Source organism: Mustela nigripes, chromosome 3 (assembly GCF_022355385.1).
Source record: "Mustela nigripes isolate SB6536 chromosome 3, MUSNIG.SB6536, whole genome shotgun sequence".
NCBI classification, from domain to species: Eukaryota; Metazoa; Chordata; class Mammalia; order Carnivora; family Mustelidae; genus Mustela; species Mustela nigripes.
This window is the reverse complement of record NC_081559.1, coordinates 85,933,354-85,949,755: the sequence shown is the minus strand read 5'-3', so window position 1 is coordinate 85,949,755 and position 16,402 is coordinate 85,933,354. Positions and strand designations below refer to the sequence as shown.

Here is a 16,402-nt window from a genome sequence, read left to right as displayed (position 1 = left end):
TCCTGGGATCATGTTGACAAGACCATTCATTCACGGATTAGCAAAAGAATCCAACTTCCCTGGTTCATTAAAGAATGGATCAGTTTAGGTCATCTGCTAACAAATATATGTTATTCTTTTATTGGAAAACAATACGCATGTACTCTTTGAAAGAGATACACTTGATCACTTCTGCCTGCTAGGATTAAAGAAGCTGCTAGTGTTAATGGCAAAGACACTTATGTGCAAAACCTTCCATCTTGTTTTATCTGTATTTTGTTCACAACTCCAGAGAGGTTGGTAACAATGCCAATTAAATTTTGCTCTCACTGAAGTGTCACATATGTCCTAGAAATAGGAATGAGAAGGAAGGTAGGGTATGTGAGTAAAAATCTACATTAGAAGGGGGAGTGTGGCAAGGCACCTTTAGGAAAAAATGAAACAAGATGGGATCAGGAGGGAGACAAACCATAAAAGATTCTTAATCTCACAAAACAAACTGAGGGTTGCTGGGGGGAGAGGAGTAGGGAGAGGGTGGTTGGGTTATGGACATTGGGGAGGGTATGTGCTATGGTGAGTGCTGTGAAGTGTGTAAGCCTCATGATTCACAGACCTGTACCCCTGGGGCTAATTATACATTATATGTTAATAAAAAAATACATACATATGTTTAAAAAAGAAAAAAAAAAAGAAGCAAATTGCCTTGGACTCAAATTTCAGAGTTATCACCTAACAGGTAAGTAGCGTTAGGCCAACAAGATAACCTAGTTGAGCCATTGGTTTTTCACTTATTAATGGGAACTACTTCTTAGAGTTATTTTAAAAATTAGTTAAAATGGTATGTGTATAACTGATGGAGATCAGAGACTACACATCAGTAAATCCATTTCATCCCAAGGCCAATTGCTTTAGAAGAAAACACACTTGCTTAGACTAGATAAGCTGGTTGCTGATGGCTTGGGTGCCATAATTGGAGAGAGTCTCCTAGAAAAGTTCCAGAACTAGTTGACGGATTCAGATATTCTCTTATATTTATTTCTGCTCTAAACAGATGCCACTGAATCCTTCACCTTGCCCTGGTGGCTATCAGTGGTATTACTGGTCTAAAAACTTCCCAGAAACTGGAGTAATGAGGATGGAAAACTATGATGACGACAACAAACCACCATCCCTTGTCATATCTTCTCTTCTATTATTTTTGAAGTGCGGCTGCATAAGGCACTTATAGAAAACCATGAATATATAAGAAAAAAGCTGTTGGAGAAATCTGTTTCAAGTTGGATGTGAGATGCAGAGATTTGAGGATGGGCCAATAATAAACATGGTAGCAAATTCAGAGAGAGTGAGGTAATGAACAGGAAAGAATCTCATACCTAGACAGCAATATCAAAATCTTCATTCTTAAGAATGTTTTCCCCTCTTCAACTTCTTCTCTGTCAAGTATCTAGTAATTGCTTGTAGTCAAGAACTGAATAGTTTTCAAAGGGTAGTCAGATAGTAAGTGCCTATTGTGTTAGCACGCATGTTTAAGTAAAGGGTATTCTTGCCATGTGTCATAGAAAGTAAAATACAGTTGTTGGAACCTCATCTCTTTTGGCACAATTTGTTGCGATTCTTTTCATTGTTCTTTAACTGCGTATGGTCACACAGGTAAACTACAAAAGCAACTCAATGTTATTGTGGGGTAACAGTATGATTTTATTAAAGAATGTTCTCTGTAAAAAATAGTAATGCATTAATTTGTTTTTCAAAACCAGTTAGAATTATGGGAATGAGTTGGTTGAAAAAGCTGTCTAAAGTAGGTTTATATTAATATATATATAATATATATTTTCTATAAATAAATAAATAAATAATATCTATTTATCTAATAAAATAGCATCTTTCACAATAAAATCTACCCATAATGCCTTTTTTAAAAAAACTTTTCTATGACTAGAAAAACTTTATCTAACAGTTCTCTGTAAGCTTAAATCATGAGAGTCTGAATAATATTCAAGACATGAATTGTGTGTCACACTTCTCCAAGTCACCAATTATTAACCTGGAGACCCTGAATGGTCTTCAGGGAATCCTTGAAGCCATTGTAATTATATGGATAATTGTGTGCATGTGTGATATATACTGGCATTTTTCTAAAGACTAGAGTCTCTTAAGCTCACCTAACTTCTAAAGGGGTTTATAACACTCTCCTAGGGTTGAGGATTTTCTTCATTCCTAAATATATTTTATATAACTGCTCTTTATTAGGTACTATGCTAAGCATGTACCTCACCACATAGTACCTATGCTAAGCATGTACATCACCACACTGAAGATGTGGTGCTTGACCTCTACATTTTAGAGTCTAGCAATTGTTGTGAATAGGGAAGCAGGGTGAAATCATCAAATTTACCATCCTGCTAACTACCTTTCTCTCCTAATTCAGGCCCACTCCATGTAATTTTCTTCTCCAGATCCCACATTCTCCTTGGGACAAATTCTCCTTCATATAATCTGTATTGAATTCCACCCTTTACTAATGTTTTTCAGTCAAACTGAGGTACCCTCTCTACTCTTATCTTGAAAGGTTCAGTTCAAGATCTACCTTCCTCAAGATGCTTTCTCTGAGACTCTAGAATGATGATGACTACATATGCTCTGCTGCTTTTATGTAACTTCATTTTCCCTTCAGAACTAAAAGTCAGCTCTAGAAGGTTGGAATCACACCTTACAAACAGTATTTTTGTTTGTGTTCCTGCCTTGGTTGAGTCTACTCTAAATGTTCATTTGTTTCCTGCTAGAGAAGATGAATAGACTTTAGGACATCTCTCCGACCTAGATTATAACAGAACCATAAAAAGATCTTAGAAGGGAATCCGAAAGAAAAAGATGTTAAGAAAGGAGAGAAAAATAAACGACAAGAGAAGAGTCAGCAAAAGACTATACGCCAAGAGAGACAGGGAAGAAAAGTGTGCTCTTGGAAGTACACCAAAGGTGCTGGGCTCTCCATGGAGGCTGATTGCAGATACACCACAAAGCTCTAGGAGTATTCTCAAACCTTAGGAGGTAGGCACAGTGCTATTACTAATTGCAGGCAGAAGAGAATCCTCATGGAACTTGTTCATGCTTGTGAACAAAGCTGTAGCCAAGCTAAGTAAGAGGCATGTTGTCTTCCTACAGCATGAATCTTCGTAGGAGATGAAGTCTGCCAAGATTCATAAAATGTACCCACTTTTGTTCATTCCAGTGGGAATGAATGTTACTGCCAGACAAAGTTCATAACGCTGTGAGTCTTAATGAGGATGCAAATCAGAAGTTTTAAAGCACCTGGGGAGTTTTAAAAATACTAATGATGTCTAGGGCCCGGCCCCAACAACTCTGATTCAATTGATTTGGGCTAGCCCCTGAGCACTGGTATTTGTTTATACCAGGTGATTCGTAAGCGCCACCAGAACAGAGAACTACTGTACCTGCCATCTAGGAAGAAAACTAGGAACTTGGGGAGGAGGGTACAGTTGCGGGGGCGGGGCGGGGAGGTATGGATGGATGGTGTTTATCTCTTTCTTAAGGGGAAGGTTAGAACTGTACAAGCAAAAAAAGAAGGATATATGGAGCAAACACGTAGCTACATGGACAGTGCTAAGAGTTGGTTCTATAAACTCCAACAAAGGAAAGAAGACATTAGAAAAGTGTTCTTTATGAAGCTAGGAAAGTATATCCCTAATTTGCCAGTATTGTTAAGAAACCTCTAAGCTAAATTTTGGAAGGAAGAGAGGGAGAAAAATCCTCAGACACAACTCATAAAACCTGAAACCATGCAGAATAAAACAAAGGAGCAAGTAGTAAAAATGCCAAGGGAAAATAAAGGGAAATCAATGAGGATGAAAATTTTGAGACTAACAGGTCTGTATACTAACATACAAGGTTGAACAGGATCGATTTAACTTGGAATTTTTATGCAAGAAGACATGCTCTTAACAGGTAAGATTCACTTCTAAGGTACTACAAGGGAACAGGGGAAGGGAAGCAGGTACTGATTAGGAATGTAAGTGCTGATGTCCTGCTACCCAGGAAGGCCATGCAGGTGGTGAGCACTGCTTTTGCTTCCCTGTCTCCATGCCCATTCTGTTTCTCACAGGGTGCTAGGCTCCCAATCTGGCCATGGCCACACTCAAGGTCCAGCCTAAAGTCCAACCAAAGTGAATGTGTTCCATGAAGACCTATGCATTTACACAGAGAACATGCTGGGGAGCTACTTCCCCAAGAAGATTTCTGAGTTGGATGCCTCCCGCCCACCCCCACCCTGGTGCTGGTGGTGGTGGGGAGAACATGGCGGTGGGGGGGGGGGGGAGGACAGAGAATCTCAAGCTTCTTGTGGAGCCTGACATGGGGTTCCAGGACTCTCAGGACCCTGAGATCATTACCTGAGTCAAAATCAAGAGCCAGACACTTAACTGACTGAGCCACCCCACTGGCCCCTGAGTTAGATGCATTTTTAAAGGAGCCAGCTCTCAATGAAGCCAACCTGAGCAATCTGAAGGTCCAGCTGGACATCCCAGTGCCTGAACCAGTCAAGGAGAAAGGGAAGGAGGAGCAGTAGAACAGCATAAGAAAGAAAACAAAGATGAAAAGAAGAAAGGGGAAGAAAAAGACAAAGGTCTCCTGTGTGGCCCAGTGAACTGCAGTGAGAAGACTGTGGTCCTCCTTTGGTGTCTAAAGCCCGAGATCAAGGATATCATTGAGCAACTCAACCTGGTCACTACCTGGTTGCAGCTATAGAAACCTCAGATCGAAGACGCAAACAATTTTGGAGTGGCAACCCAAGAGAAGGTGTTCCAACTGATGACAACCTTCACAACAGGCTGGAAGGCTTCCACATTCAAACCTCCAAGTATTTCTCTCAGTGGGACGATGTTGTGAGCCAAGCAGCCCCATGTGGGTGACTACTGGCAGCTGGTGTACAATCTCTGGACAAGGAAGAGTGCTAGGATATCCAGTGGTTGGTCATGGAGATCCGCAATGCTGTGTTACATGACATCATTCTGAAGAGCTCTGAGAAGCTCAAGAAGCCCAGGGGAGAAACAAAAGGAATGATCTATTGAGAATCTGCACTCATTCTGTAATGGGCCCAGCAGAGACCTTCTTATCTTTTACACAGGACTCTAGAATTTCCCCCACCTTCAGCCTGCTGAGGTTTTTCCTCTCCTTGCCTCTGAGACATAATAAATAGTCACACCATTGCTTTTCAAAAAAAGAATTCAAGAGTTAAAGTATTAGGATTCTGGGTTCAAATTCTGAGCTTATCACTTACGATGGTATACCCTTGGGCAAGCAAGTGACTTTACTTTCCCAAGCCTCGGTGTCCTCACAGGTGAAATGGAGAGGATGATATCTACATTATAAGAATTACTATTAGTATAGTTTGCATCAAATGAAGTCTTAGATATTAATAACCTAGTACAGAATGTGGCACCTAGTCACCACTGAATAAATACTAGCTTTTCAATATTAGGGTTATTATTAAGAATAAACCCTGGCCAAAAGGAAAAAAAAAATCATCCAAAAGAAAAAGATTTGCTCAAAGTAGAGAGCCATGTATATTACAAAGATCATAATATCTGTCTGGTAGGTTATAAACCCAAGGGTGAAAGCACTTGGAGAAAAGAGAAAAAATGGTGGTGATATATATCTATATACATACTTATTTCTTCTTGGAAGTGTACCCCAGACTACCAGGCCAGGTAGAGGGCATGGTTTGGTAACAGAGACTACAAAACAGGCACAGAAGTAACATAAAGCAGCGGTGGGGGCCTTCAACCATGAGGACACCATCTGGAAGGCTTGCTTGGCAAAAACACAGTATTGGATAAATTCTTGACTCACTTGGCTAAGAGTTTAAGCTCTAAAAAGGCAGATGAAGCAAGTAGGGAAACTACTTTTCTGGACTTAAATCAGACAATTAGAGATGGAAGGATGAGTTGGGGATGTGGAAATGATCAGGAACTTGAAAGAAAGCATTCACTTAGCATCATGAAACCCTTAGCAACAGAAGAAAAATATGGGGAGTAAATAGAATTTGGTTATGTTTAGGTTGGAGAAACATTTCACAAATCTGAGAACAGATAGGTATAATCCCTTGGAAAAGATGATGTGGGAAGTGGGGTCTGAGTGCAACCAAGGACATGCAGAACAAAGCTGGGAAGAGCAGGTCTTCATATAACTGGGGTTCTCACACTGTCGGGGAGTGGAGTCTGCCTGTTTTCTGCTGCTTGTTCTCTGTTCAGAGGGTAGCACTGGGGTGAATGGATATACCGAGGAAATCTCATTTTGGATCTTTCTAAGGTAAAACCTATGAGCAACAGGAGCTGTCCTCTAGGATGAAAGATTCTAGGATTATGTTTTTAATCTCTCGCTAATTTAGAACAGAGGCCTGGACACAACAATGCAAGTCCGGCTTCCAGGATTCAGATGGTCGCGCCCTGGCAAGGTTGGGTGTTTCACCCACTTGCACACACAACACTGCCCAGGCCCCTCCCATTGTGTTATGATTTGACTGCCTCGTGTGCCAGTCTCTAAACTGCAGGGATGATTCTATCCTGCTCACTTGTGTAGTGTGGCCCCTGGCACTGAAACAGTTAAGCATCTGTTTTCAGTTGCTTTTGGGAGTTAGTGGTCCCTGTCTAAGGCCATCCTTTTTCAGCTAAGGTTGCAACACAATGGGAGATGCTGGTTGGGGCTATGGATCCCATCTCCAGTTTATTTCCTCAGAAAATTCTACTTGGAAATGAAAACATATCCTCTTAGTTTAATTGAAGTCACTGAGGATCCTCATTCTACCCTACCAAAAGCACCAGGCTTCCTTATGAAGGGGCGTTCAATTAAAGGCAATGCTGGTCTCCGGTTCCTCTTTGTCCTTTAAATTACCTGGTGCCTGAGCCTCTGTTTTGTTTTGTTCTGTTTCATTTTTGTTTGAAGGGGAGGGGGGTGGGAAACGACCACTTCAGTGACAGCCTGAAACAAATTCCCTTTTCTTGAGGTTGGTCTCTCAAGTACTTTCCCAACGGTCACTGACAAGGAAATTTATTCATTCTGATGTATAGCTTGGCCATACCCTCTAGTCATCCGTAATAACAGATAGCACGGCAACCCTCAACAGAAATGGTTTTTAAGCTCCAATATAACAAAAATATTCTGTACTTCTTAAAAGCACCCACGAAACAGCTTTCATTTCCTTATTCAACAGATTATATACCTTGAGAACGCATTACATTTTAATCACTGTTACAATTTAAATTTATAAAAAGGCTATAGTTATTTTATAATAAGAAACAATCACCAGTGAGTATCTATATGTCAAATGCAAAGAACATAGTGGTTATCAATTCACAAGGGAACTTAATTTAAGTTAACACTTGACAGATGTTTAGAACCTTTGAGGCACGTATCTGTCGAGTTTCAAAGAGGCCAATAATAATGGTGAAAAAAAAGTTTAAACATTCTCTTCATCACGACAGTTTTGAGAGAAGCATCAGCTTATAATCCAGTTAGAAATATTCCTCAAAAAAATAAAATATCAAATCAATTTAGTTAGAGAATATCTACTCTGAAGATTCAGGTCTTTTTCCATCCATTCCAGAAAGTTTAATGTAGGTTTGCTAAATGAAGCTGCAAAGAAATGGGCATGTGAAAGAAAGGGGACTCCCCTAAAACACCTGACCATTCCTTATTTTGCTGCATCTTTGTATTAAGCTATTACCAGGACACCAGAGCATGTAATTTCCTGGTTAGTGGAAATCCCTCTAATCAGAATATTTAGAATTGCTGTCTCCTTTAACTGGACTCCTTTTGTATTGTATACAACGCAGAGGGAAATGCTATCATAACACTTCAATAGTTAAGTGACTTAATGAGAAAAATAGTTCCAAATGTTTCCTAAAACCCTTCAAACCGCACCAAAGAACATTATCGTAATATTATGTTTCCCCATTGCCTCCATTATTTAAACTTGCCTCTCTTGAAATGATACTTGGATGAGAAACTTAGGTTTATGTAATGTATAAATTGTTTCAAAAGGAAAAGCCTTGGCTGCATAATTATTATATATGTAGCCATGCCAGATAATTTAATGTTTTCAATAGCTTCTCTTTATTAATTGACAGAAGAGTATACTTAACGCTTTTGGTTACTAGAGCTTTGGGGAGAACTTATTTTTTTGTGTCTCTAACCTAAGTTATCCAAATAAGCATTGTATAATTCTCTTAAGTTCAGTACTGAACACAAACAAAAACATCATAAATAATTACATTTTATATCTAAAAGCTAGTTTTCTTTGGCATCGCACATGTAACCCACACACACTGTATATCGTTTATCAAAGTAGGATAACAACACATTTCAGCGAGTCCTGTATCAAAAAGCACCTTAGTGGCAGGTTAACCTCAGATTCGGTTCTATGGTGCTCCCTCTGGAACTGTAAGTTGCCCATTTGAATGGCTTTTGCAACAAGCTTTCTAGGGGTAATTACAGGTGCATATATTGTTCAAAAAATAGCCTCGAAGCCGAAACAGCCCAAATGGCCATCAGTGAACAAGTGAGTAAATAAATGGTAGCACAGACATACTAGGAAATATTATTTGGTCATAAAAAGGAACGACGTCCTGATACACGATGACAGATGGATGAATTCTGAAAACATTATGCTAAAGGAAAGAAGACGGGCACAAAAGTCACATATGGTTCGATTTCTTCTATAGGAAGAGATCAGTCCATAGAGACAGAACACAGACTGGTGGTTACCAGGGCTGGGGCGGGGGAGATAGGGGGAGAACTTGCTTAACAGGGAAGGAGTTTTTCTTTGGTGATAGAAATGTCCTGGAACCAGACAGAAATGGTGGTAGCGCATTTGTGAACAGCCTAACTGCCAATGAACTGTTTGCTTGAAAATGGATATATTTTATGTTATATTAATTTCACTTCAACATTTTTTTGCAAAAAAATGAGTAGAAAATATTTACCATCTACCCATAAGAAGCTGTCCTTCAGGAGCAACTGGAAGATGGATGGCATGGGCATTCTCTGTGTGTGGGTGTCCCCTCACCCTTCACTCAGGGCCAGCTTGTCTCCAGGCCCAGGAGGGAGTGTGCACCCAAAGCAGGGGGTCTGGATGTGGTGGCACCCCTGTCACACCAGTCAGAAGGAGATGCTTTGGGTTGCGGGGGCAGGGACAGAAAACAAACAAATGCCCCGGGCCTCTCTGTTCTGTTTTAAACTTTGGAGAACAATCCTTCTGAAATTTTACATACAATACTCCACAGACACATGTTTCAGATAACTGGCTCAGAATGTAATCTAACACTCATCAATGACTAAGGAAAATAATTTTCTACTTTATTATCAAACTTTTTTAGACATATGTAATGCATTCGGGCAAAAAGAGAGAAGGATTCTGGAATTTTGGCATTTTGATAGAATGGATATAGAAATCTCCTTAGAACGACTCAGTGGTTTAGCTCTTATTAAAAGCCTTTCTGTAACATAACGCTTCAACTGCTAGATGATTTTAGAAGAAAAATATGCCACTGCTTCCATTTCAGAAAGAGTATGGTCTTGAAATTAGAAGCCCTTGGCTTACATCTCAACTCTGCCACTCACTGCATGACCTTGGTTTAAAAAAAAAAATCAGTCTCTCTGAGCCTCAGTTTCTTTAACACAAGAAGGTTGATGATGCCTTCTCTTTTGTGAATTAAATTATAATGGCTATGCCTGACATAAGGCAAGTGCTCAAGAAATGTATTTTCGTAAACTCACCTGCTTCTTCCCCCAGTAAAAAATATTTATTCATAATCATCCATTGTTGTGAACATCATATAAACTCCATAATCAAGAATGATTATACTGTGATAGGAGCTTCTCCCCTATACTTTGAAACATTTTGCATTTGATATATACATATAAACTGAGGAGTGGAGAGGGAGAGAGATAGATAGCAAACAGTTTGGAAAATGTCCTTAAAAGATTTTGTGCCTGGGTAAATTCAGAGTCTAAGAGTTACTCCCCATAGTTCTGGAGACACAGCTATGACAACAGTTACAGTGACGCAGAGACAGAGCAACGTAGCCCATCCCAGAGAGACAGAAAGCATGACACTCCGCAAGTAGGTATTAGTTCTACAAATGTTTTGCCTCTCCAATAGTTTAAAAACAAAAATACAACTGTCTCTATACCCGTAGAACATTTAAAAACATGAGATAAAGTGTTGTAGTTTCCCTTTACGCAATTCAGCCATTCTTGGGTACTTTTACAAAAATAAGAAGCAACTGCAGAGCACCCAATATTGTGTGCGATGGAACATTCAAAAATAATTAAGAAAATACTGTTCATGCTCTCTGAGGAACTTATAGTGTAGGGGACAACAACAGCAATTTCAACAGCAATTGAAAAATATAGACTTTCATAAAGACTTGAAAAATGATTCCTATTTTTTTCCTGTGGACTTACCACGCAAAAGTTTTAACCTGAGACTATAAAGGAAATTTAACATGGATTTTAAAACTCAATTTAAATTAAATTAAAAATAAGGAATGGTTGTGGATTTTGTATTATTTTTAAAAAGAGTATGAAGGAGCCTAAGATGGTGGGAAAGAGACCACTTACACGATAGTAAATACAACATGTAAAAGAATATTTGTTTTTACTTAGTGTGAAAAATCATCCTTCTTCCTGGCATTTATGTAACTTTCTTTTTTTTCTTTTTTTTCAAGATTTTATTTATTTATTTATTTGAATGAGAGAGAGACAGCGAGAGAAGGAACATAAGCAGGGGCAGATGGAGAGGGAGAAGCTGACTCCCTGCTAAGCAGGGAGCCCAATGCGGGGTTCAATCCCAGGACCTAAGATCATGACATGAGCCGAAGGTAGACACTTAATAACTGAGCCACCCAGTTGCCCCGTTCATGTAACTTTTGACTTCGGTGACTACACAACTGAAATTTTATAGAACCACAGCATTGAGACTGGAGAGGAACCAAAGAAATTATTTAATTTTACTCCCTCATTTTTAAGGTGGAGAGGCAAAGGTCTAAAAAGAAGTTTGTTCTAGGAAATACTAGTTCCTCAGGATTTTAGTAAATGCTCTAGGAGTTAAAAATCATCATCTGTGGTTAAATAGTAAGTTTTAGAAATATTAAGTTAAATAAAGTTAGACAGATTTATTTATTTCAGGGCTTTTCACACTTGAATACAAATATGCTTTGTGAATACTTATAGGCAGATAAAGTGTGCAGAGCTGCCCCCTTTACCTTCCTTCTTTTTTTAAAAAAGGAGCATTTCATGGAACCACATGTAGAGAACACATTTTAAGGAATACTACTCCAGAAAATTTAATTCCAAGATACAACTATGTGACCTCTGATTCTGTCAAGGGATTAGAACCATGACTCCAGGCTTCTGGGCTAGGGAGTGTTCTACTCTCACCACCCTCATACCCCTTCCTGAAAGAGTAAAAACAAGTCGTAAGAATGCATTTTCTGAGAAATATTCACAAATCAAATATGCCATTTGCTTCCAGGCCTGGGGAATAATAATGCCACCACATCCTAGGTATCATCACACAGAGCCACAATCTTGTCCCAACTTCTGCCTGGGTCACTCCTATCTTTATATGGGGGTTTATAGGCACCAGAAAGGCAAGGGAGCAACACTGAGTGCTGTAACATCCATTTCCAATACACTGATTGGCACTGGCCTTGGCTTTCTTAAGCTTCTTTATAACTGACAGTTGTATTATTATTATTATTACAATTATTATTTTTAAAGTTGACCCGATAGGCCTAAGTCTTAGACACTTGTACTTTGGAAAACATTTGATGAAATGTCACTGAAGCTACTCGTATACTTCTGGAAAGCTATGGATGACTTGCTGAGGACCTAGTCTGCTTGAAGAAATATATGTCATTCAGAATGATAAAAATAGGGGGTATGTATTCTCAATAGCTGTAGCAAAGGCTTATCTAAGAAATATGTCCCCTTTGCTTCCACGAACTTCTTTTTTTTTTTTTTTTCTTTAAATATTCCACAAAAGAAGGGAATACAAGTTGACTTTTGGAATACTTTTAAATTTTTCTTGAAGTTCAGAGCAGAAAACGTCCGTGTTCAGTTTCAACTTTACACGCTTGTCTGTGCAAATGCGCATGTGTATGTGTAGGCAGCAATGATAACTGTACCACATTCAGGGTACAACAAATCCTCATGACTACTGTTCTAAACAAAGTGTGCCTTCATGATTGTTCTACGTCATTATCACTTGTTTCTGCGTGAGTTAATTTGCAGTTGATGGTGTTCATTTATTCCACTAGCAAGGAACAACAAATGATGTTGTTCCTTTATTCCATTTATTCCACTACCTCCTAAGATCACTAGTACTGGAAAGAGCCTTGAACTTATCACCTCCTTTTGGTGAATCTTGCATGGCCTGACAGTTTGCAAAAAAAGCCACCTGTCCACTAAATAATGGAATTTATTCATTTATTCCACTATGTTATTCCAACATAAATGATGTTGTTCATTTATGCCACTTTCTAAAAGAATAAAACAACAACGTTATAATTTTGTTGTTGTTGTTGTTGTTTGCTCTACTTCGAGGTCTAGGGCTCCAAGTTGTTTCTTAAGGATACTCTCCTCTAGTCTACTGTATACACTAAAAGCATCTATGCCAGTGAGCCATATGTCACTAAGACCCTAAAAGTTCATGGCCATAAAGATAAGAGGATCTTATAGTCAGGTGTCAGAAAATCCAATAACTGGAATGAAAGAAGAGAAACAGAAAGAACGATGGGATGGAGCAAAATAAGAGTTTATGAGGAAAGAAGCTTAAGTAGGTAAAAGTCTAGAATCCCAAGGGTGGGGGACTGAAAAGGGAGACTTCAAAGAAAGGACTCAGTTATCAGATGATGGGAAGAACTCAAACCCAAATACTGGCACACCTGTCAGTAGCTCAAAGCTCCTTAACCAACACAGAAAATGCAGGGTATGGCTTTCAGACAGTGAGACGGATTTATCATTATTTTTCATTTTGCTAAGAGCAATACACTGAAATAACTTTTCTCTCCCAAAATGCACGCCAATTAGGTTGATGTCACTGGAAACACGTGAGCACATTTTCAGTCTTTGGAGGTGGTCACATACTTTTTTCTTCCACTCAATCATTCATTCATTGACTATGCCAGATACTCTCACTGCTCTTGAGAATTTCACAATCCATTATAATAAATATGCTCAGAATTACTAAATCTGGGGGTTGAGGCATCCTAACTCATAACCAGAAGTTATGAGTTCAAAAGCCACTAACTGTGATGACTAAGTTGAGTAATATCTCAGGTCACAATAAGTAATAAAGCTGGTTTTCCTGGGTGGTTTCTAAACTATTAGTGGAGCAGATTTCCCAAAATATTTTCTGAAATAACAGCAGTACTGAAATAATTGTAGTTGTGTGAGAGCACAGTTTGAAGAGTAGTGCTTGCTCATCTGAATAATTCCAAGAGAAAAATACCCTGTAAATACCTGCGATAGACACATAGTATACAATATGCTTTCTGAATGAAGCTGTTTAAAGCATCGCCCAAGCTATTAGGATACTCACATCCCAATAGAAAATAGTTACCGTAATATAAGATGGACTCTAAGCACCATATCTGTTCCTACCACCAGCAAATCTCATTAGTGTCTGATATTCGGCACTGCTCTGTGGATACAGTGATAAACAAAATGTGGTCATGACTGCAAGGAGTTCACAATCTAGTGAAGTAAATAAAAGAGGTGAAGAGAAGAATTTTAGCGTTGTGCAATGAGGGCTAGGACGCGAGTAGGTCCAGAGCATGCTGGAGCATGGAACCAATTTAGAGGGGGCTTCTGAGGGGCTCTGGAATATAAATGAGAGTGACCCCTGGAGGGAAGGAAGGATGCATTTCAGGCAGATGAAGGAATATGGGGAGGTGGAGGCTAGGGGGAGAAGGACCGTCTGGGAGTTTGTTCCCTACGGCAGGATTAGTGTGTCTGGGGGGAGGTGGGATGACAGTGCTGAGAAAGAAGAGACTGGGGAGAGATCTATGAAGGCCCCATGATATACCCTGTGTTGGAGTGTGGCCTTTGTTGAGGTGGCAAGAACACCACAAATGACCCTCTGTGAGAGTTCCTAGAGGAGATGCCTTTTGGATGGTGTTTTTTGCAGGGAAACTTTCAACAGGAGAATGATAGTTGAGGCCAGGCAAGTCTGCTGGGTGGAGAGAAAAGAGAAAGTAAGGCGAGGCTGCATCCAGGCACCGGGATCAGTATCAGACAAAGGACGCAGGAGAGAAGGCAGTCCAGTTTGAGGAGGGGACGGGGCTAGAAAGAAGTGAGATTAGACAAGAGATTGTGGAAGGCCTTCAGGGCGGAGGACATGCTAAGGAGCTTAAATGATATTAACCGTGGGAGAGCTTAAACCTGGATGAACGGAAAACAGTGGCATCATTTACAAGAAAAACAAAACAAGAACAGACAATGATTGCAGGAGCGGAGACAGAAAGAGGAAGAGAAGCTGGTCTTTGGAAGAACGAGAAGACTTCGGTTTTGGTCTGATATCATGGATGCATCATACCTCCTAAGATCATTAGTACTGGAAAGAGCACTTGAACTTATCACCTCCTTTTGGTGAATGTTGCATGGCCTGACAGTTTGCAAAAAAAGCCACCTGTCCACTAAAAGATCTATTCAAAACACCAAAGGGTTTCATAAAGACATTACAATGCCTAACTTGGGTTAAGAGCTTCTAGGCACAATAGTCAAACTGATCTAAGCCTTTTAGGCCACCTGAAAATGTATTTGTTTCCCCCACCCCTTCTTATTTTCTCTCATGGGAAATATCCGAACATCTTATTCATTCATTTTTGAAATGACCACAGTTTGGAGTGATTAATTTCTATACTGAGTAGAGTCTTTGAAGTGTGTCAATATGTATGTGTGTGAATATATGTATGTTCAACCAAGTAGAAGATGAGCAGAATCTCATTAGAAAATATGTAATAAACAGGTTCTTTCTGAAAGTAGGCCAGCAAGGTAAAGTCCTTATGCCAGCATCTTTTTATTGTCACTTTCTTGCTAACTTACCAGGAGTCCTAAATTATCTACTTTGTTATCAGTTACCAGAGAAACAAGTTATTTGAGACCGGCTGCTCAAAAGTAATCGAACTTGCCTTGATTTTTGTAGATGGTGTAAAGCCACATTTATACAGCACTCTCTGGAATGACATTGCTTCAGGAGAAAGGACAATGGCTACGAAAACCTTTTAGTGTACGCTACCTGTCAAATCTGTGAACTGAACCTCAGCATCACATCAGTTTTGTTAGAGCAGTGGTATTTGCTAAATCAGAGCAGGAGACAGGCTTTTTTATATTTTTTCCTTTTGGATACTCAGATCAAAAGAAAGGTGTACACTTTATTTTTAATCCCATTACTTCACATAAGCCCAGACAGAACATCAAAGACAAGGTATGCAGGTTTAACCATTAGCACCAACATAATCCAAAGTTGAAAATCTCTTCCAGATAGCTACCTCACTTTGAAATAGACCACATTTGCGTTATTCTGAGTCAATATTACTCTCAACTGTGTTTTAATTTTCACTATACTTAAAAAGAAAAAAAAATATCCAAGGTATGTGATTTTGCCTTACAGCATCAAGCATAAGTTTGTAGGACAATCTAATATTATTCGAGTAAAAAAGCAATTCCCATCTACTTTTTTTTTTAAGTTGGCTCAGACGTCCATCTCAATTTCATGAAAGGGAAGAAAGTGAATGAAATGCAGTTGCAAATCGTATTTGAGGAGGGCAATGCTTCTCCACATCTGAAGTCTATTGAAAGCTCATGAGTAAGAACGTGGGGAACAAATCTCTTCTGTTCAAAAGATGTGTCAGTGGAGAAATTCTCAGAAAATAGCACACAATTCATCAGAAATCACACATTTCTTTTCCAAACCAGATAATGAAAGAAAGTTGCTGTTCTGAATTCTTTCCAAGGGGAACTAAATATAAGTATATAAAATAATTCATAGAGGTTTTTGCATTAGACAATGTACCATAAACAGTACAGGGAGATTTAAAAAAATACTGAACAATTAGATATCTGGGCACCCACCATCAGACTGTACAACGGCGAAGTAACCGGTACAGATGTATTGGTATATAGCCCGGGCTTCAAAAATGTCCACAATTCTTAAATGAACTGAAGCTGACTTTGTGCAAATACATGGTGATGGACTTGAGATTTCATCACCACCACACCAGTAAGACCAAATGTTCATTATGTTTCTAGCATTCGTAGTGTCCTACTCGAATTTCTGTGGATACAAAGAGGTATATATGTATGAGATGGCACTTATGCCTTCATGATTCATTCATAGGGGAGA

General features: G+C 39.2%; 1 protein-coding gene and 1 pseudogene across 18 annotated transcripts in view; one reads left to right on the top strand and one right to left on the bottom strand.

The window, feature by feature from the left end:
- Positions 1-16,402, bottom strand: part of GTDC1 (glycosyltransferase like domain containing 1) — a 422,749-nt gene that overhangs the window by 118,873 nt on the left and 287,474 nt on the right. The window lies entirely within an intron of this gene.
- On the top strand, positions 4,123-5,063 carry LOC132013046 (proteasome activator complex subunit 1-like; annotated as a pseudogene).